The 22,007-nt window shown below is 45.4% G+C and overlaps 30 non-coding genes across 30 annotated transcripts; all 30 read right to left on the bottom strand.

The window, feature by feature from the left end:
* Positions 1–1,960: 1,960 nt before the first annotated feature.
* On the bottom strand, positions 1,961–2,032 carry trnaw-cca. Its single transcript has one exon. It is a non-coding gene; the product is annotated as a tRNA-Trp (tRNA).
* A 584-nt stretch (positions 2,033–2,616) lies between these two features.
* Positions 2,617–2,688, bottom strand: trnaw-cca. The gene has a single exon. It is a non-coding gene; the product is annotated as a tRNA-Trp (tRNA).
* A 603-nt stretch (positions 2,689–3,291) lies between these two features.
* Positions 3,292–3,363, bottom strand: trnaw-cca. The gene has a single exon. It is a non-coding gene; the product is annotated as a tRNA-Trp (tRNA).
* Positions 3,364–3,985: 622 nt separating this feature from the next.
* trnaw-cca lies at positions 3,986–4,057 on the bottom strand. Its single transcript has one exon. It is a non-coding gene; the product is annotated as a tRNA-Trp (tRNA).
* Positions 4,058–4,662: 605 nt separating this feature from the next.
* Positions 4,663–4,734, bottom strand: trnaw-cca. Its single transcript has one exon. It is a non-coding gene; the product is annotated as a tRNA-Trp (tRNA).
* Positions 4,735–5,357: 623 nt separating this feature from the next.
* trnaw-cca lies at positions 5,358–5,429 on the bottom strand. Its single transcript has one exon. It is a non-coding gene; the product is annotated as a tRNA-Trp (tRNA).
* Positions 5,430–6,035: 606 nt separating this feature from the next.
* Positions 6,036–6,107, bottom strand: trnaw-cca. The gene has a single exon. It is a non-coding gene; the product is annotated as a tRNA-Trp (tRNA).
* A 603-nt stretch (positions 6,108–6,710) lies between these two features.
* trnaw-cca lies at positions 6,711–6,781 on the bottom strand. The gene has a single exon. It is a non-coding gene; the product is annotated as a tRNA-Trp (tRNA).
* Positions 6,782–7,403: 622 nt separating this feature from the next.
* trnaw-cca lies at positions 7,404–7,475 on the bottom strand. Its single transcript has one exon. It is a non-coding gene; the product is annotated as a tRNA-Trp (tRNA).
* Positions 7,476–8,059: 584 nt separating this feature from the next.
* trnaw-cca lies at positions 8,060–8,131 on the bottom strand. The gene has a single exon. It is a non-coding gene; the product is annotated as a tRNA-Trp (tRNA).
* Positions 8,132–8,752: 621 nt separating this feature from the next.
* Positions 8,753–8,824, bottom strand: trnaw-cca. Its single transcript has one exon. It is a non-coding gene; the product is annotated as a tRNA-Trp (tRNA).
* Positions 8,825–9,441: 617 nt separating this feature from the next.
* trnaw-cca lies at positions 9,442–9,513 on the bottom strand. The gene has a single exon. It is a non-coding gene; the product is annotated as a tRNA-Trp (tRNA).
* Positions 9,514–10,098: 585 nt separating this feature from the next.
* On the bottom strand, positions 10,099–10,170 carry trnaw-cca. Its single transcript has one exon. It is a non-coding gene; the product is annotated as a tRNA-Trp (tRNA).
* Positions 10,171–10,791: 621 nt separating this feature from the next.
* Positions 10,792–10,863, bottom strand: trnaw-cca. Its single transcript has one exon. It is a non-coding gene; the product is annotated as a tRNA-Trp (tRNA).
* Positions 10,864–11,468: 605 nt separating this feature from the next.
* On the bottom strand, positions 11,469–11,540 carry trnaw-cca. Its single transcript has one exon. It is a non-coding gene; the product is annotated as a tRNA-Trp (tRNA).
* Positions 11,541–12,145: 605 nt separating this feature from the next.
* Positions 12,146–12,217, bottom strand: trnaw-cca. The gene has a single exon. It is a non-coding gene; the product is annotated as a tRNA-Trp (tRNA).
* Positions 12,218–12,801: 584 nt separating this feature from the next.
* Positions 12,802–12,873, bottom strand: trnaw-cca. The gene has a single exon. It is a non-coding gene; the product is annotated as a tRNA-Trp (tRNA).
* Positions 12,874–13,477: 604 nt separating this feature from the next.
* trnaw-cca lies at positions 13,478–13,549 on the bottom strand. The gene has a single exon. It is a non-coding gene; the product is annotated as a tRNA-Trp (tRNA).
* A 605-nt stretch (positions 13,550–14,154) lies between these two features.
* On the bottom strand, positions 14,155–14,226 carry trnaw-cca. The gene has a single exon. It is a non-coding gene; the product is annotated as a tRNA-Trp (tRNA).
* Positions 14,227–14,828: 602 nt separating this feature from the next.
* trnaw-cca lies at positions 14,829–14,901 on the bottom strand. The gene has a single exon. It is a non-coding gene; the product is annotated as a tRNA-Trp (tRNA).
* Positions 14,902–15,504: 603 nt separating this feature from the next.
* trnaw-cca lies at positions 15,505–15,576 on the bottom strand. Its single transcript has one exon. It is a non-coding gene; the product is annotated as a tRNA-Trp (tRNA).
* A 604-nt stretch (positions 15,577–16,180) lies between these two features.
* On the bottom strand, positions 16,181–16,252 carry trnaw-cca. Its single transcript has one exon. It is a non-coding gene; the product is annotated as a tRNA-Trp (tRNA).
* Positions 16,253–16,855: 603 nt separating this feature from the next.
* trnaw-cca lies at positions 16,856–16,927 on the bottom strand. The gene has a single exon. It is a non-coding gene; the product is annotated as a tRNA-Trp (tRNA).
* A 605-nt stretch (positions 16,928–17,532) lies between these two features.
* Positions 17,533–17,604, bottom strand: trnaw-cca. The gene has a single exon. It is a non-coding gene; the product is annotated as a tRNA-Trp (tRNA).
* A 603-nt stretch (positions 17,605–18,207) lies between these two features.
* On the bottom strand, positions 18,208–18,279 carry trnaw-cca. The gene has a single exon. It is a non-coding gene; the product is annotated as a tRNA-Trp (tRNA).
* Positions 18,280–18,884: 605 nt separating this feature from the next.
* On the bottom strand, positions 18,885–18,956 carry trnaw-cca. Its single transcript has one exon. It is a non-coding gene; the product is annotated as a tRNA-Trp (tRNA).
* A 603-nt stretch (positions 18,957–19,559) lies between these two features.
* On the bottom strand, positions 19,560–19,631 carry trnaw-cca. The gene has a single exon. It is a non-coding gene; the product is annotated as a tRNA-Trp (tRNA).
* A 604-nt stretch (positions 19,632–20,235) lies between these two features.
* Positions 20,236–20,307, bottom strand: trnaw-cca. Its single transcript has one exon. It is a non-coding gene; the product is annotated as a tRNA-Trp (tRNA).
* Positions 20,308–20,910: 603 nt separating this feature from the next.
* Positions 20,911–20,982, bottom strand: trnaw-cca. Its single transcript has one exon. It is a non-coding gene; the product is annotated as a tRNA-Trp (tRNA).
* A 605-nt stretch (positions 20,983–21,587) lies between these two features.
* On the bottom strand, positions 21,588–21,659 carry trnaw-cca. The gene has a single exon. It is a non-coding gene; the product is annotated as a tRNA-Trp (tRNA).
* Positions 21,660–22,007: the final 348 nt, after the last annotated feature.

Raw genomic sequence — 22,007 nt, 5'->3', positions numbered from 1 at the left:
TAGAACCAATAAATTTGATCATATTACTCCAGTGCTAGCTTCCCTACACTGGCTTCCTGTTAAGGCAAGGGCTGATTTCAAGGTTTTACTGTTAACCTATAAAGCGTTACATGGGCTTGCTCCTACCTATCTTTCCGAGTTGGTCCTGCCGTACATACCAATACGTACGCTACGGTCACAAGACGCAGGCCTCCTAATTGTCCCTAGAATTTCTAAGCAAACAGCGGGAGGCAGGGCTTTCTCCTATAGATCTCCATTTTTATGGAACAGTTTGCCTACCCATGTGAGAGACGCAGACTCGGTCTCAACCTTTAAGTCTTTACTGAAGACTTATCTCTTCAGTAGGTCATATGATTGAGTGTAGTCTGGCCCAGGAGTGTGAAGGTGAACGGAAAGGCTCTGGAGCAACGAACAGCCCTTGCTGTCTCTGCCAGGCCGGTTCCCCTCTCTCCACTGGGGTTCTCTGCCTCTAACCCTGTTACAGGGGCTGAGTCACTGGCTTGCTGGTGCTCTTTCATGCCGTCCCTAGGAGGGGTGCGTCACTTGAGTGGGTTGAGTTACTGACGTGATCTTCCTGTCTGGGTTGGCGCCCCCTTGGTTTGTGCTGTGGTGGAGACCTCTGTGGGCTATACTCGGCCTTGTCTCAGGATTGTAAGTTGGTGGTTGAGGATATCCCTCTGGTGGTGCGGGGGCTGTGCTTTGGCAGAGTGGGTGGGGTTATATCCTTCCTGTTTGGCCCTGTCCGGGGTTTCTTCGGATGGGGCCACAGTGTCTCCGGACCGCTCCTGTCTCAGCCTCCAGTATTTATGCTGCAGTAGTTTATGTGTCGGGGGGCTGGGGTTAGTTGGTTATACCTGGAGTACTTCTCCTGTCTTGTCCAGTGTCCTGTGTGAATTTAAGTATGCTCTCTCTAATTTTCTCGTTCTCTCTTTCTCTCTGAGAACCTGAGCCCTAGGACCATACGTCAGGACTACCGGGCATGCTGACACCTTGCTGTCCCCAGTCCGCCTGGCCTTGCTGCTATTCCAGTTTAAACTGTTCTGCCTGCGGTTACGAAACCCCTACCTGTCCCAGACCTGCTGTTTTCAACTCTTAATGATCGGCTATGAAAAGCCAACTGAGAGACCTGAGCCCTAGGACCATACGTCGGGACTACCGGCCGTGGTGACTCCTTGCTGTCCCCAGTCCGCCTGGCCTTGCTGCTATTCCAGTTTCAACTGTTCTGCCTGCGGTTATGGAACCCCTACCTGTCCCAGACCTGCTGTTTTCAACTCTTAATGATCGGCTATGAAAAGCCAACTGAGATTTATTCCTGATTATTATTTGACCATGCTTGTCACTTATGAACATTTTTGAACATCTTGGCATGGTTCTGTTATAATCTCCACCCGGCACAGCCAGAAGAGGACTGGCCACCCCTCATAGCCTGGTTCCTCTCTAGGTTTCTTCCTAGGTTTTGGCCTTTCTAGGGAGTTTTTCCTAGCCACCGTGCTTCTACACCTGCATTACTAGCTGTTTGGGGTTTTAGGCTGGGTTTCTGTAAAGCACTTCGAGATATTAGCTGATGTAAGAAGGGCTATATAAAATAAAATTGATTGATTGATTGATGTACCAACCTTTAAGAGGCATTCTTTCTATCCAGGCATTTTCTGTGACTTTCCTGGACATGTTCACCAGTTGAAAATATATTCACAGGCCTCAGATATCTCAGTCGGCAGAGTGTCAGACTTTTAATCTGAATCTACTGGTTTAACCTCCCAGTTTGGATGACCGATATAAGTCTGGCATGCACACAGCATCCTCTGACTAAGGGATTTGCTGTCTGCGAGTCTTTTGCAAGAGAGAATTATCCTCTAAAGCTGCTTTGGTTTGGCTGTTATTAAGCGAGAATTGTACAGTAATTCCAAATTGGTCATTGACTTCGCTGTGTGATGAGGGCAGTTTGCATGCACAAAATCCATGACCCCGACGTGATTTGAACACGCAACCTTTTGATCTGGAGTCAGACGCGCTACCGTTGCGCCACGAGGTCTTTACTTTTTAATATACTGGCGGGTAGGCATTGTTCATATTTCATTGACTGGCAGATCTGGAATGGAGGCCTGGTTCTCTAGGGAAATGTAACTTCTGACGAATTCCCCTCATCAGACTGTGCCGCCGCCCAGCAGGTTAGTTGTATGGCAATATGCAAATTTAGAGCCCGGATAGGTCAGTCTGCAAAGCATCAGACTTTTAATCTGAGGGTCTGGGTGTTGCTTGGACATGTACCATCCTTTAAGAGGCATTATTTCTATCCAGGCATTTTCTGTGACTTTCCTGGACATGTTCACCAGTTGAAAATACATTCACATGCCTCAGATATCTCAGTCGGCAGAGTGTCAGACTTTTAATCTGAATCTACTGGTTTAACCTCCCAGTTTGGATGACCGATATAAGTCTGGCATGCACACAGCATCCTCTGACTAAGGGATTTGCTGTCTGCGAGGCTTTTGCAAGAGAGAATTATCCTCTAAAGCTGCTTTGGTTTGGCTGTTATTAAGCGAGAATTGTACAGTAATTCCAAATTGGTCATTGACTTCGCTGTGTGATGAGGGCAGTTTGCATGCACAAAATCCATGACCCCGACGTGATTTGAACACACAACCTTCTGATCTGGAGTCAGACGCGCTACCGTTGCGCCACGAGGTCTTTACTTTTCAATATACTGGCGGGTAGGCATTGTTCATATTTCATTGACTGGCAGATCTGGAATGGAGGCCTGGTTCTCTAGGGAAATGTAACTTCTGACGAATTCCCCTCATCAGACTGTGCCGCCGCCCAGCAGGTTAGTTGTATGGCAATATGCAAATGTAGAGCCCGGATAGGTCAGTCTGCAAAGCATCAGACTTTTAATCTGAGGGTCCAGTGTTCAAGTCCCTGTTTGGGTGTTGCTTGGACATGTACCATCCTTTAAGAGGCATTCTTTCTATCCAGGCATTTTCTGTGACTTTCCTGGACATGTTCACCAGTTGAAAATATATTCACAGGCCTCAGATATCTCAGTCGGCAGAGTGTCAGACTTTTAATCTGAATCTACTGGTTTAACCTCCCAGTTTGGATGACCGATTTAAGTCTGGCATGCACACAGCATTCTCTGACTAAGGGATTTGCTGTCTGCGAGGCTTTTGCAAGAGAGAATTATCCTCTAAAGCTGCTTTGGTTTGGCTGTTATTAAGCGAGAATTGTACAGTAATTCCAAATTGGTCATTGACTTCGCTGTGTGATGAGGGCAGATTGCATGCACAAAATCCTTGACCCCGACGTGATTTGAACACGCAACCTTCTGATCTGGAGTCAGACACGCTACCGTTGCGCCACGAGGTCTTTACTTTTTTAATATACTGCCGGGTAGGCATTGTTCATATTTCATTGACTGGCAGATCTGGAATGGAGGCCTGGTTCTCTAGGGAAATGTAACTTCTGACGATGCCCCCTCATCAGACTGTGCCGCCGCCCAGCAAGTTAGTTCTATGACAATATGCAAATTTAGAGCCCGGATAGGTCAGTCTGCAAAGCATCAGACTTTTAATCTGAGGGTCCAGTGTTCAAGTCCCTGTTTGGGTGTTGCTTGGACATGTACCATCCTTTAAGAGGCATTCTTTCTATCCAGGCATTTTCTGTGACTTTCCTGGACATGTAAATGTAAATGTAAATGTTCACCAGTTGAAAATACATTCACAGGCCTCAGATATCTCAGTCGGCAGAGTGTCAGACTTTCAATCTGAATCTACTGGTTTAACCTCCCAGTTTGGATGACCGATATAAGTCTGGCATGCACACAGCATCCTCTGACTAAGGGATTTGCTGTCTGCGAGGATTTTGCAAGAGGGAATTATCCTCTAAAGCTGCTTTGGTTTGGCTGTTATTAAGCGAGAATTGTACAGTAATTCCAAATTGGTCATTGACTTCGCTGTGTGATGAGGGCAGTTTGCATGCACAAAATCCTTGACCCCGACGTGATTTGAACACGCAACCTTCTGATCTGGAGTCAGACGCGCTATCGTTGCGCCACGAGGTCTTTATTTTTTTTAATATACTGGCGGGTAGGCATTGTTCATATTTCATTGACGGGCAGATCTGGAATGGAGGCCTGGTTCTCTAGGGAAATGTAACTTCTGACGATGCCCCCTCATCAGACTGTGCCGCCGCCCAGCAAGTTAGTTCTATGACAATATGCAAATTTAGAGCCCGGATAGGTCAGTCTGCAAAGCATCAGACTTTTATTCTGAGGGTCCAGTGTTCAAGTCCCTGTTTGGGTGTTGCTTGGACATGTACCATCCTTTAAGAGGCATTCTTTCTATCCAGGCATTTTCTGTGACTTTCCTGGACATGTTCACCAGTTGAAAATATATTCACAGGCCTCAGATATCTCAGTCGGCAGAGTGTCAGACTTTTAATCTGAATCTACTGGTTTAACCTCCCAGTTTGGATGACCGATTTAAGTCTGGCATGCACACAGCATTCTCTGACTAAGGGATTTGCTGTCTGCGAGGCTTTTGCAAGAGAGAATTATCCTCTAAAGCTGCTTTGGTTTGGCTGTTATTAAGCGAGAATTGTACAGTAATTCCAAATTGGTCATTGACTTCGCTGTGTGATGAGGGCAGATTGCATGCACAAAATACTTGACCCCGACGTGATTTGAACACGCAACCTTCTGATCTGGAGTCAGACACGCTACCGTTGCACCACGAGGTCTTTACTTTTGTTAATATACTGCCGGGTAGGCATTGTTCATATTTCATTGACTGGCAGATCTGGAATGGAGGCCTGGTTCTCTAGGGAAATGTAACTTCTGACGATGCCCCCTCATCAGACTGTGCCGCCGCCCAGCAAGTTAGTTCTATGACAATATGCAAATTTAGAGCCCGGATAGGTCAGTCTGCAAAGCATCAGACTTTTAATCTGAGGGTCCAGTGTTCAAGTCCCTGTTTGGGTGTTGCTTGGACATGTACCATCCTTTAAGAGGCATTCTTTCTATCCAGGCATTTTCTGTGACTTTCCTGGACATGTAAATGTAAATGTAAATGTTCACCAGTTGAAAATACATTCACAGGCCTCAGATATCTCAGTCGGCAGAGTGTCAGACTTTCAATCTGAATCTACTGGTTTAACCTCCCAGTTTGGATGACCGATATAAGTCTGGCATGCACACAGCATCCTCTGACTAAGGGATTTGCTGTCTGCGAGGATTTTGCAAGAGAGAATTATCCTCTAAAGCTGCTTTGGTTTGGCTGTTATTAAGCGAGAATTGTACAGTAATTCCAAATTGGTCATTGACTTCGCTGTGTGATGAGGGCAGTTTGCATGCACAAAATCCTTGACCCCGACGTGATTTGAACACGCAACCTTCTGATCTGGAGTCAGACGCGCTATCGTTGCGCCACGAGGTCTTTATTTTTTTTAATATACTGGCGGGTAGGCATTGTTCATATTTCATTGACGGGCAGATCTGGAATGGAGGCCTGGTTCTCTAGGGAAATGTAACTTCTGACGATGCCCCCTCATCAGACTGTGCCGCCGCCCAGCAAGTTAGTTCTATGACAATATGCAAATTTAGAGCCCGGATAGGTCAGTCTGCAAAGCATCAGACTTTTATTCTGAGGGTCCAGTGTTCAAGTCCCTGTTTGGGTGTTGCTTGGACATGTACCAACCTTTAAGAGGCATTCTTTCTATCCAGGCATTTTCTGTGACTTTCCTGGACATGTTCACCAGTTGAAAATATATTTACAGGCCTCAGATATCTCAGTCGGCAGAGTGTCAGACTTTTAATCTGAATCTACTGGTTTAACCTCCCAGTTTGGATGACCGATATAAGTCTGGCATGCACACAGCATCCTCTGACTAAGGGATTTGCTGTCTCGGTAGTCTTTTGCAAGAGAGAATTATCCTCTAAAGCTGCTTTGGTTTGGCTGTTATTAAGCGAGAATTGTACAGTAATTCCAAATTGGTCATTGACTTCGCTGTGTGATGAGGGCAGTTTGCATGCACAAAATCCATGACCCCGACGTGATTTGAACACGCAACCTTCTGATCTGGAGTCAGACACGCTACCGTTGCGCCACGAGGTCTTTACTTTTTAATATACTGGCGGGTAGGCATTGTTCATATTTCATTGACTGGCAGATCTGGAATGGAGGCCTGGTTCTCTAGGGAAATGTAACTTCTGACGAATTCCCCTCATCAGACTGTGCCGCCGCCCAGCAGGTTAGTTGTATGGCAATATGCAAATGTAGAGCCCGGATAGGTCAGTCTGCAAAGCATCAGACTTTTAATCTGAGGGTCCAGTGTTCAAGCCCCTGTTTGGGTGTTGCTTGGACATGTACCATCCTTTAAGAGGCATTCTTTCTATCCAGGCATTTTCTGTGACTTTCCTGGACATGTTCACCAGTTGAAAATATATTCACAGGCCTCAGATATCTCAATTGGCAGAGTGTCAGACTTTTAATCTGAATCTACTGGTTTAACCTCCCAGTTTGGATGACCGATTTAAGTCTGGCATGCACACAGCATTCTCTGACTAAGGGATTTGCTGTCTGCGAGGCTTTTGCAAGAGAGAATTATCCTCTAAAGCTGCTTTGGTTTGGCTGTTATTAAGCGAGAATTGTACAGTAATTCCAAATTGGTCATTGACTTTGCTGTGTGATGAGGGCAGATTGCATGCACAAAATCCTTGACCCCGACGTGATTTGAACACGCAACCTTCTGATCTGGAGTCAGACGCGCTACCGTTGCGCACGAGGTCTTTACTTTTTTAATATACTGCCGGGTAGGCATTGTTCATATTTCATTGACTGGCAGATCTGGAATGGAGGCCTGGTTCTCTAGGGAAATGTAACTTCTGACGAATTCCCCTCATCAGACTGTGCCACCGCCCAGCAGGTTAGTTGTATGACAATATGCAAATTTAGAGCCCGGATAGGTCAGTCTGCAAAGCATCAGACTTTTAATCTGAGGGTCCAGTGTTCAAGTCCCTGTTTGGGTGTTGCTTGGACATGTACCATCCTTTAAGAGGCATTCTTTCTATCCAGGCATTTTCTGTGACTTTCCTGGACATGTAAATGTAAATGTAAATGTTCACCAGTTGAAAATACATTCACAGGCCTCAGATATCTCAGTCGGCAGAGTGTCAGACTTTCAATCTGAATCTACTGGTTTAACCTCCCAGTTTGGATGACCGATATAAGTCTGGCATGCACACAGCATCCTCTGACTAAGGGATTTGCTGTCTGCGAGGATTTTGCAAGAGAGAATTATCCTCTAAAGCTGCTTTGGTTTGGCTGTTATTAAGCGAGAATTGTACAGTAATTCCAAATTGGTCATTGACTTCGCTGTGTGATGAGGGCAGTTTGCATGCACAAAATCCATGACCCCGACGTGATTTGAACACGCAACCTTCTGATCTGGAGTCAGACGCGCTACCGTTGCGCCACGAGGTCTTTACTTTTTAATATACTGGCGGGTAGGCATTGTTCATATTTCATTGACTGGCAGATCTGGAATGGAGGCCTGGTTCTCTAGGGAAATGTAACTTCTGACGAATTCCCCTCATCAGACTGTGCCGCCGCCCAGCAGGTTAGTTGTATGGCAATATGCAAATTTTGAGCCCGGATAGGTCAGTCTGCAAAGCATCAGACTTTTAATCTGAGGGTCTGGGTGTTGCTTGGACATGTACCATCCTTTAAGAGGCATTATTTCTATCCAGGCATTTTCTGTGACTTTCCTGGACATGTTCACCAGTTTAAAATACATTCACATGCCTCAGATATCTCAGTTGGCAGAGTGTCAGACTTTTAATCTGAATCTACTGGTTTAACCTCCCAGTTTGGATGACCGATGTAAGTCTGGCATGCACACAGCATCCTCTGACTAAGGGATTTGCTGTCTGCGAGGCTTTTGCAAGAGAGAATTATCCTCTAAAGCTGCTTTGGTTTGGCTGTTATTAAGCGAGAATTGTACAGTAATTCCAAATTGGTCATTGACTTCGCTGTGTGATGAGGGCAGTTTGCATGCACAAAATCCATGACCCCGACGTGATTTGAACACGCAACCTTCTGATCTGGAGTCAGACGCGCTTCCGTTGCGCCACGAGGTCTTTACTTTTCAATATACTGGCGGGTAGGCATTGTTCATATTTCATTGACTGGCAGATCTGGAATGGAGGCCTGGTTCTCTAGGGAAATGTAACTTCTGACGAATTCCCCTCATCAGACTGTGCCGCCGCCCAGCAGGTTAGTTGTATGGCAATATGCAAATGTAGAGCCCGGATAGGTCAGTCTGCAAAGCATAAGACTTTTAATCTGAGGGTCCAGTGTTCAAGTCCCTGTTTGGGTGTTGCTTGGACATGTACCATCCTTTAAGAGGCATTCTTTCTATCCAGGCATTTTCTGTGACTTTCCTGGACATGTAAATGTAAATGTAAATGTTCACCAGTTGAAAATACATTCACAGGCCTCAGATATCTCAGTCGGAAGAGTGTCAGACTTTCAATCTGAATCTACTGGTTTAACCTCCCAGTTTGGATGACCGATATAAGTCTGGCATGCACACAGCATCCTCTGACTAAGGGATTTGCTGTCTGCGAGGATTTTGCAAGAGAGAATTATCCTCTAAAGCTGCTTTGGTTTGGCTGTTATTAAGCGAGAATTGTACAGTAATTCCAAATTGGTCATTGACTTCGCTGTGTGATGAGGGCAGTTTGCATGCACAAAATCCTTGACCCCGACGTGATTTGAACACGCAACCTTCTGATCTGGAGTCAGACGCGCTACCGTTGCGCCACGAGGTCTTTACTTTTTTAAATATACTGGCGGGTAGGCATTGTTCATATTTCATTGACTGGCAGATCTGGAATGGAGGCCTGGTTCTCTAGGGAAATGTAACTTCTGACGATGCCCCCTCATCAGACTGTGCCGCCGCCCAGCAAGTTAGTTGTATGACAATATGCAAATTTAGAGCCCAGATAGGTCAGTCTGCAAAGCATCAGACTTTTAATCTGAGGGTCCAGTGTTCAAGTCCCTGTTTGGGTGTTGCTTGGACATGTACCATCCTTTAAGAGGCATTCTTTCTATCCAGGCATTTTCTGTGACTTTCCTGGACATGTAAATGTAAATGTTCACCAGTTGAAAATACATTCACAGGCCTCAGATATCTCAGTCGGCAGAGTGTCAGACTTTCAATCTGAATCTACTGGTTTAACCTCCCAGTTTGGATGACCGATATAAGTCTGCATTGCACACAGCATCCTCTGACTAAGGGATTTGCTGTCTGCGAGGATTTTGCAAGAGAGAATTATCCTCTAAAGCTGCTTTGGTTTGGCTGTTATTAAGCGAGAATTGTACAGTAATTCCAAATTGGTCATTGACTTCGCTGTGTGATGAGGGCAGTTTGCATGCACAAAATCCATGACCCCGACGTGATTTGAACACGCAACCTTCTGATCTGGAGTCAGACGCGCTACCGTTGCGCCACGAGGTCTTTACTTTTTAATATACTGGCGGGTAGGCATTGTTCATATTTCATTGACTGGCAGATCTGGAATGGAGGCCTGGTTCTCTAGGGAAATGTAACTTCTGACGAATTCCCCTCATCAGACTGTGCCGCCGCCCAGCAGGTTAGTTGTATGGCAATATGCAAATTTAGAGCCCGGATAGGTCAGTCTGCAAAGCATCAGACTTTTAATCTGAGGGTCTGGGTGTTGCTTGGACATGTACCATCCTTTAAGAGGCATTATTTCTATCCAGGCATTTTCTGTGACTTTCCTGGACATGTTCACCAGTTTAAAATACATTCACATGCCTCAGATATCTCAGTTGGCAGAGTGTCAGACTTTTAATCTGAATCTACTGGTTTAACCTCCCAGTTTGGATGACCGATGTAAGTCTGGCATGCACACAGCATCCTCTGACTAAGGGATTTGCTGTCTGCGAGGCTTTTGCAAGAGAGAATTATCCTCTAAAGCTGCTTTGGTTTGGCTGTTATTAAGCGAGAATTGTACAGTAATTCCAAATTGGTCATTGACTTCGGCTGTGTGATGAGGGCAGTTTGCATGCACAAAATCCATGACCCCGACGTGATTTGAACACGCAACCTTCTGATCTGGAGTCAGACGCGCTTTCGTTGCGCCACGAGGTCTTTACTTTTCAATATACTGGCGGGTAGGCATTGTTCATATTTCATTGACTGGCAGATCTGGAATGGAGGCCTGGTTCTCTAGGGAAATGTAACTTCTGACGAATTCCCCTCATCAGACTGTGCCGCCGCCCAGCAGGTTAGTTGTATGGCAATATGCAAATGTAGAGCCCGGATAGGTCAGTCTGCAAAGCATAAGACTTTTAATCTGAGGGTCCAGTGTTCAAGTCCCTGTTTGGGTGTTGCTTGGACATGTACCATCCTTTAAGAGGCATTCTTTCTATCCAGGCATTTTCTGTGACTTTCCTGGACATGTAAATGTAAATGTAAATGTTCACCAGTTGAAAATACATTCACAGGCCTCAGATATCTCAGTCGGAAGAGTGTCAGACTTTCAATCTGAATCTACTGGTTTAACCTCCCAGTTTGGATGACCGATATAAGTCTGGCATGCACACAGCATCCTCTGACTAAGGGATTTGCTGTCTGCGAGGATTTTGCAAGAGAGAATTATCCTCTAAAGCTGCTTTGGTTTGGCTGTTATTAAGCGAGAATTGTACAGTAATTCCAAATTGGTCATTGACTTCGCTGTGTGATGAGGGCAGTTTGCATGCACAAAATCCTTGACCCCGACGTGATTTGAACACGCAACCTTCTGATCTGGAGTCAGACGCGCTACCGTTGCGCCACAAGGTCTTTACTTTTTTAAATATACTGGCGGGTAGGCATTGTTCATATTTCATTGACTGGCAGATCTGGAATGGAGGCCTGGTTCTCTAGGGAAATGTAACTTCTGACGATGCCCCCTCATCAGACTGTGCCGCCGCCCAGCAAGTTAGTTGTATGACAATATGCAAATTTAGAGCCCAGATAGGTCAGTCTGCAAAGCATCAGACTTTTAATCTGAGGGTCCAGTGTTCAAGTCCCTGTTTGGGTGTTGCTTGGACATGTACCATCCTTTAAGAAGCATTCTTTCTATCCAGGCATTTTCTGTGACTTTCCTGGACATGTTCACCAGTTGAAAATACATTCACATGCCTCAGATATCTCAGTCGGCAGAGTGTCAGACTTTTAATCTGAATCTACTGGTTTAACCTCCCAGTTTGGATGACCGATTTAAGTCTGGCATGCACACAGCATCCTCTGACTAAGGGATTTGCTGTCTGCGAGGATTTTGCAAGAGAGAATTATCCTCTAAAGCTGCTTTGGTTTGGCTGTTATTAAGCGAGAATTGTACAGTAATTCCAAATTGGTCATTGACTTCGCTGTGTGATGAGGGCAGTTTGCATGCACAAAATCCTTGACCCCGACGTGATTTGAACACGCAACCTTCTGATCTGGAGTCAGACGCGCTATCGTTGCGCCACGAGGTCTTTATTTTTTTAATATACTGGCGGGTAGGCATTGTTCATATTTCATTGACTGGCAGATCTGGAATGGAGGCCTGGTTCTCTAGGGAAATGTAACTTCTGACGATGCCCCCTCATCAGACTGTGCCGCCGCCCAGCAAGTTAGTTCTATGACAATATGCAAATTTAGAGCCCGGATAGGTCAGTCTGCAAAGCATCAGACTTTTTAATCTGAGGGTCCAGTGTTCAAGTCCCTGTTTGGGTGTTGCTTGGACATGTACCAACCTTTAAGAGGCATTCTTTCTATCCAGGCATTTTCTGTGACTTTCCTGGACATGTTCACCAGTTGAAAATATATTCACAGGCCTCAGATATCTCAGTCGGCAGAGTGTCAGACTTTTAATCTGAATCTACTGGTTTAACCTCCCAGTTTGGATGACCGATATAAGTCTGGCATGCACACAGCATCCTCTGACTAAGGGATTTGCTGTCTGCGAGTCTTTTGCAAGAGAGAATTATCCTCTAAAGCTGCTTTGGTTTGGCTGTTATTAAGCGAGAATTGTACAGTAATTCCAAATTGGTCATTGACTTCGCTGTGTGATGAGGGCAGTTTGCATGCACTAAATCCATGACCCCGACGTGATTTGAACACGCAACCTTCTGATCTGGAGTCAGACGCGCTACCGTTGCGCCACGAGGTCTTTACTTTTTAATATACTGGCGGGTAGGCATTGTTCATATTTCATTGACTGGCAGATCTGGAATGGAGGCCTGGTTCTCTAGGGAAATGTAACTTCTGACGAATTCCCCTCATCAGACTGTGCCGCCGCCCAGCAGGTTAGTTGTATGGCAATATACAAATTTAGAGCCCGGATAGGTCAGTCTGCAAAGCATCAGACTTTTAATCTGAGGGTCTGGGTGTTGCTTGGACATGTACCATCCTTTAAGAGGCATTCTTTCTATCCAGGCATTTTCTGTGACTTTCCTGGACATGTTCACCAGTTGAAAATACATTCACATGCCTCAGATATCTCAGTCGGCAGAGTGTCAGACTTTTAATCTGAATCTACTGGTTTAACCTCCCAGTTTGGATGACCGATATAAGTCTGGCATGCACACAGCATCCTCTGACTAAGGGATTTGCTGTCTGCGAGGCATTTGCAAGAGAGAATTATCCTCTAAAGCTGCTTTGGTTTGGCTGTTATTAAGCGAGAATTGTACAGTAATTCCAAATTGGTCATTGACTTCGCTGTGTGATGAGGGCAGTTTGCATGCACAAAATCCATGACCCCGACGTGATTTGAACACGCAACCTTCTGATCTGGAGTCAGACGCGCTACCGTTGCGCCACGAGGTCTTTACTTTTCAATATACTGGCGGGTAGGCATTGTTCATATTTCATTGACTGGCAGATCTGGAATGGAGGCCTGGTTCTCTAGGGGAAATGTAACTTCTGACGAATTCCCCTCATCAGACTGTGCCGCCGCCCAGCAGGTTAGTTGTATGGCAATATGCAAATGTAGAGCCCGGATAGGTCAGTCTGCAAAGCATCAGACTTTTAATCTGAGGGTCCAGTGTTCAAGTCCCTGTTTGGGTGTTGCTTGGACATGTACCATCCTTTAAGAGGCATTCTTTCTATCCAGGCATTTTCTGTGACTTTCCTGGACATGTTCACCAGTTGAAAATATATTCACAGGCCTCAGATATCTCAGTCGGCAGAGTGTCAGACTTTTAATCTGAATCTACTGGTTTAACCTCCCAGTTTGGATGACCGATTTAAGTCTGGCATGCACACAGCATTCTCTGACTAAGGGATTTGCTGTCTGCGAGGCTTTTGCAAGAGAGAATTATCCTCTAAAGCTGCTTTGGTTTGGCTGTTATTAAGCGAGAATTGTACAGTAATTCCAAATTGGTCATTGACTTCGCTGTGTGATGAGGGCAGTTTGCATGCACAAAATCCTTGACCCCGACGTGATTTGAACACGCAACCTTCTGATCTGGAGTCAGACGCGCTATCGTTGCGCCACGAGGTCTTTATTTTTTTTAACATACTGGCGGGTAGGCATTGTTCATATTTCATTGACGGGCAGATCTGGAATGGAGGCCTGGTTCTCTAGGGAAATGTAACTTCTGACGATGCCCCCTCATCAGACTGTGCCGCCGCCCAGCAAGTTAGTTCTATGACAATATGCAAATTTAGAGCCCGGATAGGTCAGTCTGCAAAGCATCAGACTTTTATTCTGAGGGTCCAGTGTTCAAGTCCCTGTTTGGGTGTTGCTTGGACATGTACCAACCTTTAAGAGGCATTCTTTCTATCCAGGCATTTTCTGTGACTTTCCTGGACATGTTCACCAGTTGAAAATATATTCACAGGCCTCAGATATCTCAGTCGGCAGAGTGTCAGACTTTTAATCTGAATCTACTGGTTTAACCTCCCAGTTTGGATGACCGATATAAGTCTGGCATGCACACAGCATCCTCTGACTAAGGGATTTGCTGTCTGCGAGTCTTTTGCAAGAGAGAATTATCCTCTAAAGCTGCTTTGGTTTGGCTGTTATTAAGCGAGAATTGTACAGTAATTCCAAATTGGTCATTGACTTCGCTGTGTGATGAGGGCAGTTTGCATGCACAAAATCCATGACCCCGACGTGATTTGAACACGCAACCTTCTGATCTGGAGTCAGACGCGCTACCGTTGCGCCACGAGGTCTTTACTTTTTAATATACTGGCGGGTAGGCATTGTTCATATTTCATTGACTGGCAGATCTGGAATGGAGGCCTGGTTCTCTAGGGAAATGTAACTTCTGACGAATTCCCCTCATCAGACTGTGCCTCCGCCCAGCAGGTTAGTTGTATGACAATATGCAAATGTAGAGCCCGGATAGGTCAGTCTGCAAAGCATCAGACTTTTAATCTGAGGGTCCAGTGTTCAAGTCCCTGTTTGGGTGTTGCTTGGACATGTACCAACCTTTAAGAGGCATTCTTTCTATCCAGGCATTTTCTGTGACTTTCCTGGACATGTTCACCAGTTGAAAATATATTCACAGGCCTCAGATATCTCAGTCGGCAGAGTGTCAGACTTTTAATCTGAATCTACTGGTTTAACCTCCCAGTTCGGATGACCGATATAAGTCTGGCATGCACACAGCATCCTCTGACTAAGGGATTTGCTGTCTCGAGTCTTTTGCAAGAGAGAATTATCCTCTAAAGCTGCTTTGGTTTGGCTGTTATTAAGCGAGAATTGTACAGTAATTCCAAATTGGTCATTGACTTCGCTGTGTGATGAGGGCAGTTTGCATGCACAAAATCCATGACCCCCGACGTGATTTGAACACGCAACCTTCTGATCTGGAGTCAGACGCGCTACCGTTGCGCCACGAGGTCTTTACTTTTTAATATACTGGCGGGTAGGCATTGTTCATATTTCATTGACTGGCAGATCTGGAATGGAGGCCTGGTTCTCTAGGGAAATGTAACTTCTGACGAATTCCCCTCATCAGACTGTGCCGCCGCCCAGCAGGTTAGTTGTATGACAATATGCAAATGTAGAGCCCGGATAGGTCAGTCTGCAAAGCATCAGACTTTTAATCTGAGGGTCCAGTGTTCAAGTCCCTGTTTGGGTGTTGCTTGGACATGTACCATCCTTTAAGAGGCATTCTTTCTATCCAGGCATTTTCTGTGACTTTCCTGGACATGTTCACCAGTTGAAAATATATTCACAGGCCTCAGATATCTCAGTCGGCAGAGTGTCAGACTTTTAATCTGAATCTACTGGTTTAACCTCCCAGTTTGGATGACCGATTTAAGTCTGGCATGCACACAGCATTCTCTGACTAAGGGATTTGCTGTCTGCGAGGCTTTTGCAAGAGAGAATTATCCTCTAAAGCTGCTTTGGTTTGGCTGTTATTAAGCGAGAATTGTACAGTAATTCCAAATTGGTCATTGACTTTGCTGTGTGATGAGGGCAGATTGCATGCACAAAATCCTTGACCCCGACGTGATTTGAACACGCAACCTTCTGATCTGGAGTCAGACGCGCTACCGTTGCGCCACGAGGTCTTTACTTTTTTAACATACTGCCGGGTAGGCATTGTTCATATTTCATTGACTGGCAGATCTGGAATGGAGGCCTGGTTCTCTAGGGAAATGTAACTTCTGACGAATTCCCCTCATCAGACTGTGCCACCGCCCAGCAGGTTAGTTCTATGACAATATGCAAATTTAGAGCCCGGATAGGTCAGTCTGCAAAGCATCAGACTTTTAATCTGAGGGTCCAGTGTTCAAGTCCCTGTTTGGGTGTTGCTTGGACATGTACCATCCTTTAAGAGGCATTCTTTCTATCCAGGCATTTTCTGTGACTTTCCTGGACATGTTCACCAGTTGAAAATACATTCACATGCCTCAGATATCTCAGTCGGCAGAGTGTCAGACTTTTAATCTGAATCTACTGGTTTAACCTCCCAGTTTGGATGACCGATATAAGTCTGGCATGCACACAGCATCCTCTGACTAAGGGATTTGCTGTCTGCGAGGCTTTTGCAAGAGAGAATTATCCTCTAAAGCTGCTTTGGTTTGGCTGTTATTAAGCGAGAATTGTACAGTAATTCCAAATTGGTCATTGACTTCGCTGTGTGATGAGGGCAGTTTGCATGCACAAAATCCATGACCCCGACGTGATTTGAACACGCAACCTTCTGATCTGGAGTCAGACGCGCTACCGTTGCGCCACGAGGTCTTTACTTTTCAATATACTGGCGGGTAGGCATTGTTCATATTTCATTGACTGGCAGATCTGGAATGGAGGCCTGGTTCTCTAGGGAAATGTAACTTCTGACGAATTCCCCTCATCAGACTGTGCCGCCGCCCAGCAGGTTAGTTGTATGGCAATATGCAAATGTAGAGCCCGGATAGGTCAGTCTGCAAAGCATCAGACTTTTAATCTGAGGGTCCAGTGTTCAAGTCCCTGTTTGGGTGTTGCTTGGACATGTACCATCCTTTAAGAGGCATTCTTTCTATCCAGGCATTTTCTGTGACTTTCCTGGACATGTTCACCAGTTGAAAATATATTCACAGGCCTCAGATATCTCAGTCGGCAGAGTGTCAGACTTTTAATCTGAATCTACTGGTTTAACCTCCCAGTTTGGATGACCGATTTAAGTCTGGCATGCACACAGCATTCTCTGACTAAGGGATTTGCTGTCTGCGAGGCTTTTGCAAGAGAGAATTATCCTCTAAAGCTGCTTTGGTTTGAATGTTATTAAGCGAGAATTGTACAGTAATTCCAAATTGGTCATTGACTTCGCTGTGTGATGAGGGCAGTTTGCATGCACAAAATCCTTGACCCCGACGTGATTTGAACACGCAACCTTCTGATCTGGAGTCAGACGCGCTATCGTTGCGCCACGAGGTCTTTATTTTTTTTAATATACTGGCGGGTAGGCATTGTTCATATTTCATTGACTGGCAGATCTGGAATGGAGGCCTGGTTCTCTAGGGAAATGTAACTTCTGACGATGCCCCCTCATCAGACTGTGCCGCCGCCCAGCAAGTTAGTTGTATGACAATATGCAAATTTAGAGCCTGGATAGTTCAGTCTGCAAAGCATCAGACTTTTAATCTGAGGGTCCAGTGTTCAAGTCCCTGTTTGGGTGTTGCTCGGACATGTACCATCATTTAAGAGGCATTCTTTCTATCCAGGCATTTTCTGTGACTTTCCTGGACATGTTCACCAGTTGAAAATATATTCACAGGCCTCAGATATCTCAGTCGGCAGAGTGTCAGACTTTTAATCTGAATCTACTGGTTTAACCTCCCAGTTTGGATGACCGATATAAGTCTGGCATGCACACAGCATCCTCTGACTAAGGGATTTGCTGTCTGCGAGTCTTTTGCAAGAGAGAATTATCCTCTAAAGCTGCTTTGGTTTGGCTGTTATTAAGCGAGAATTGTACAGTAATTCCAAATTGGTCATTGACTTCGCTGTGTGATGAGGGCAGTTTGCATGCACAAAATCCATGAACCCGACGTGATTTGAACACGCAACCTTCTGATCTGGAGTCAGACGCGCTACCGTTGCGCCACGAGGTCTTTACTTTTTAATATACTGGCGGGTAGGCATTGTTCATATTTCATTGACTGGCAGATCTGGAATGGAGGCCTGGTTCTCTAGGGAAATGTAACTTCTGACGAATTCCCCTCATCAGACTGTGCCGCCGCCCAGCAGGTTAGTTGTATGGCAATATGCAAATGTAGAGCCCGGATAGGTCAGTCTGCAAAGCATCAGACTTTTAATCTGAGGGTCCAGTGTTCAAGTCCCTGTTTGGGTGTTGCTTGGACATGTACCATCCTTTAAGAGGCATTCTTTCTATCCAGGCATTTTCTGTGACTTTCCTGGACATGTTCACCAGTTGAAAATATATTCACAGGCCTCAGATATCTCAGTCGGCAGAGTGTCAGACTTTTAATCTGAATCTACTGGTTTAACCTCCCAGTTTGGATGACCGATTTAAGTCTGGCATGCACACAGCATTCTCTGACTAAGGGATTTGCTGTCTGCGAGGCTTTTGCAAGAGAGAATTATCCTCTAAAGCTGCTTTGGTTTGGCTGTTATTAAGCGAGAATTGTACAGTAATTCCAAATTGGTCATTGACTTTGCTGTGTGATGAGGGCAGATTGCATGCACAAAATCCTTGACCCCGACGTGATTTGAACACGCAACCTTCTGATCTGGAGTCAGACGCGCTACCGTTGCGCCACGAGGTCTTTACTTTTTTAACATACTGCCGGGTAGGCATTGTTCATATTTCATTGACTGGCAGATCTGGAATGGAGGCCTGGTTCTCTAGGGAAATGTAACTTCTGACGAATTCCCCTCATCAGACTGTGCCACCGCCCAGCAGGTTAGTTGTATGACAATATGCAAATTTAGAGCCCGGATAGGTCAGTCTGCAAAGCATCAGACTTTTAATCTGAGGGTCCAGTGTTCAAGTCCCTGTTTGGGTGTTGCTTGGACATGTACCATCCTTTAAGAGGCATTCTTTCTATCCAGGCATTTTCTGTGACTTTCCTGGACATGTTCACCAGTTGAAAATACATTCACATGCCTCAGATATCTCAGTCGGCAGAGTGTCAGACTTTTAATCTGAATCTACTGGTTTAACCTCCCAGTTTGGATGACCGATATAAGTCTGGCATGCACACAGCATCCTCTGACTAAGGGATTTGCTGTTCTGCGAGGCTTTTGCAAGAGAGAATTATCCTCTAAAGCTGCTTTGGTTTGGCTGTTATTAAGCGAGAATTGTACAGTAATTCCAAATTGGTCATTGACTTCGCTGTGTGATGAGGGCAGTTTGCATGCACAAAATCCATGACCCCGACTTGATTTGAACACGCAACCTTCTGATCTGGAGTCAGACGCGCTACCGTTGCGCCACGAGGTCTTTACTTTTCAATATACTGGCGGGTAGGCATTGTTCATATTTCATTGACTGGCAGATCTGGAATGGAGGCCTGGTTCTCTAGGGAAATGTAACTTCTGACGAATTCCCCTCATCAGACTGTGCCGCCGCCCAGCAGGTTAGTTGTATGACAATATGCAAATGTAGAGCCCGGATAGGTCAGTCTGCAAAGCATCAGACTTTTAATCTGAGGGTCCAGTGTTCAAGTCCCTGTTTGGGTGTTGCTTGGACATGTACCATCCTTTAAGAGGCATTCTTTCTATCCAGGCATTTTCTGTGACTTTCCTGGACATGTTCACCAGTTGAAAATATATTCACAGGCCTCAGATATCTCAGTCGGCAGAGTGTCAGACTTTTAATCTGAATCTACTGGTTTAACCTCCCAGTTTGGATGACCGATTTAAGTCTGGCATGCACACAGCATTCTCTGACTAAGGGATTTGCTGTCTGCGAGGCTTTTGCAAGAGAGAATTATCCTCTAAAGCTGCTTTGGTTTGAATGTTATTAAGCGAGAATTGTACAGTAATTCCAAATTGGTCATTGACTTCGCTGTGTGATGAGGGCAGTTTGCATGCACAAAATCCTTGACCCCGACGTGATTTGAACACGCAACCTTCTGATCTGGAGTCAGACGCGCTATCGTTGCGCCACGAGGTCTTTATTTTTTTAATATACTGGCGGGTAGGCATTGTTCATATTTCATTGACGGGCAGATCTGGAATGGAGGCCTGGTTCTCTAGGGAAATGTAACTTCTGACGATGCCCCCTCATCAGACTGTGCCGCCGCCCAGCAGGTTAGTTCTATGGCAATATGCAAATTTAGAGCCCGGATAGGTCAGTCTGCAAAGCATCAGACTTTTAATCTGAGGGTCCAGTGTTCAAGTCCCTGTTTGGGTGTTGCTTGGACATGTACCAACCTTTAAGAGGCATTCTTTCTATCCAGGCATTTTCTGTGACTTTCCTGGACATGTTCACCAGTTGAAAATATATTCACAGGCCTCAGATATCTCAGTCGGCAGAGTGTCAGACTTTTAATCTGAATCTACTGGTTTAACCTCCCAGTTTGGATGACCGATATAAGTCTGGCATGCACACAGCATCCTCTGACTAAGGGATTTGCTGTCTGCGAGTCTTTTGCAAGAGAGAATTATCCTCTAAAGCTGCTTTGGTTTGGCTGTTATTAAGCGAGAATTGTACAGTAATTCCAAATTGGTCATTGACTTCGCTGTGTGATGAGGGCAGTTTGCATGCACAAAATCCATGAACCCGACGTGATTTGAACACGCAACCTTCTGATCTGGAGTCAGACGCGCTACCGTTGCGCCACGAGGTCTTTACTTTTCAATATACTGGCGGGTAGGCATTGTTCATATTTCATTGACTGGCAGATCTGGAATGGAGGCCTGGTTCTCTAGGGAAATGTAACTTCTGACGATGCCCCCTCATCAGACTGTGCCGCCGCCCAGCAAGTTAGTTGTATGACAATATGCACATTTAGAGCCCAGATAGGTCAGTCTGCAAAGCATCAGACTTTTAATCTGAGGGTCCAGTGTTCAAGTCCCTGTTTGGGTGTTGCTTGGACATGTACCAACCTTTAAGAGGCATTCTTTCTATCCAGGCATTTTCTGTGACTTTCCTGGACATGTTCACCAGTTGAAAATATATTCACAGGCCTCAGATATCTCAGTCGGCAGAGTGTCAGACTTTTAATCTGAATCTACTGGTTTAACCTCCCAGTTTGGATGACCGATATAAGTCTGGCATGCACACAGCATCCTCTGACTAAGGGATTTGCTGTCTGCGAGTCTTTTGCAAGAGAGAATTATCCTCTAAAGCTGCTTTGGTTTGGCTGTTATTAAGCGAGAATTGTACAGTAATTCCAAATTGGTCATTGACTTTGCTGTGTGATGAGGGCAGATTGCATGCACAAAATCCTTGACCCCGACGTGATTTGAACACGCAACCTTCTGATCTGGAGTCAGACGCGCTATCGTTGCGCCACGAGGTCTTTATTTTTTTTAATATACTGGCGGGTAGGCATTGTTCATATTTCATTGACGGGCAGATCTGGAATGGAGGCCTGGTTCTCTAGGGAAATGTAACTTCTGACGATGCCCCCTCATCAGACTGTGCCGCCGCCCAGCAAGTTAGTTCTATGACAATATGCAAATTTAGAGCCCGGATAGGTCAGTCTGCAAAGCATCAGACTTTTAATCTGAGGGTCCAGTGTTCAAGTCCCTGTTTGGGTGTTGCTTGGACATGTACCAACCTTTAAGAGGCATTCTTTCTATCCAGGCATTTTCTGTGACTTTCCTGGACATGTTCACCAGTTGAAAATATATTCACAGGCCTCAGATATCTCAGTCGGCAGAGTGTCAGACTTTTAATCTGAATCTACTGGTTTAACCTCCCAGTTTGGATGACCGATATAAGTCTGGCATGCACACAGCATCCTCTGACTAAGGGATTTGCTGTCTGCGAGGCTTTTGCAAGAGAGAATTATCCTCTAAAGCTGCTTTGGTTTGGCTGTTATTAAGCGAGAATTGTACAGTAATTCCAAATTGGTCATTGACTTCGCTGTGTGATGAGGGCAGTTTGCATGCACAAAATCCTTGACCCCGACGTGATTTGAACACGCACCCTTCTGATCTGGAGTCAGACGCGCTATCGTTGCGCCACGAGGTCTTTATTTTTTTTAATATACTGGCGGGTAGGCATTGTTCATATTTCATTGACGGGCAGATCTGGAATGGAGGCCTGGTTCTCTAGGGAAATGTAACTTCTGACGAATTCCCCTCATCAGACTGTGCCGCCGCCCAGCAGGTTAGTTGTATGGCAATATGCAAATGTAGAGCCCGGATAGGTCAGTCTGCAAAGCATCAGACTTTTAATCTGAGGGTCCAGTGTTCAAGTCCCTGTTTGGGTGTTGCTTGGACATGTACCATCCTTTAAGAGGCATTCTTTCTATCCAGGCATTTTCTGTGACTTTCCTGGACATGTTCACCAGTTGAAAATATATTCACAGGCCTCAGA

Source organism: Coregonus clupeaformis, chromosome 10, assembly GCF_020615455.1.
Source record: "Coregonus clupeaformis isolate EN_2021a chromosome 10, ASM2061545v1, whole genome shotgun sequence".
Lineage (NCBI taxonomy): Eukaryota > Metazoa > Chordata > Actinopteri > Salmoniformes > Salmonidae > Coregonus > Coregonus clupeaformis.
This window is presented reverse-complemented; position numbering and strand designations above follow the sequence as displayed.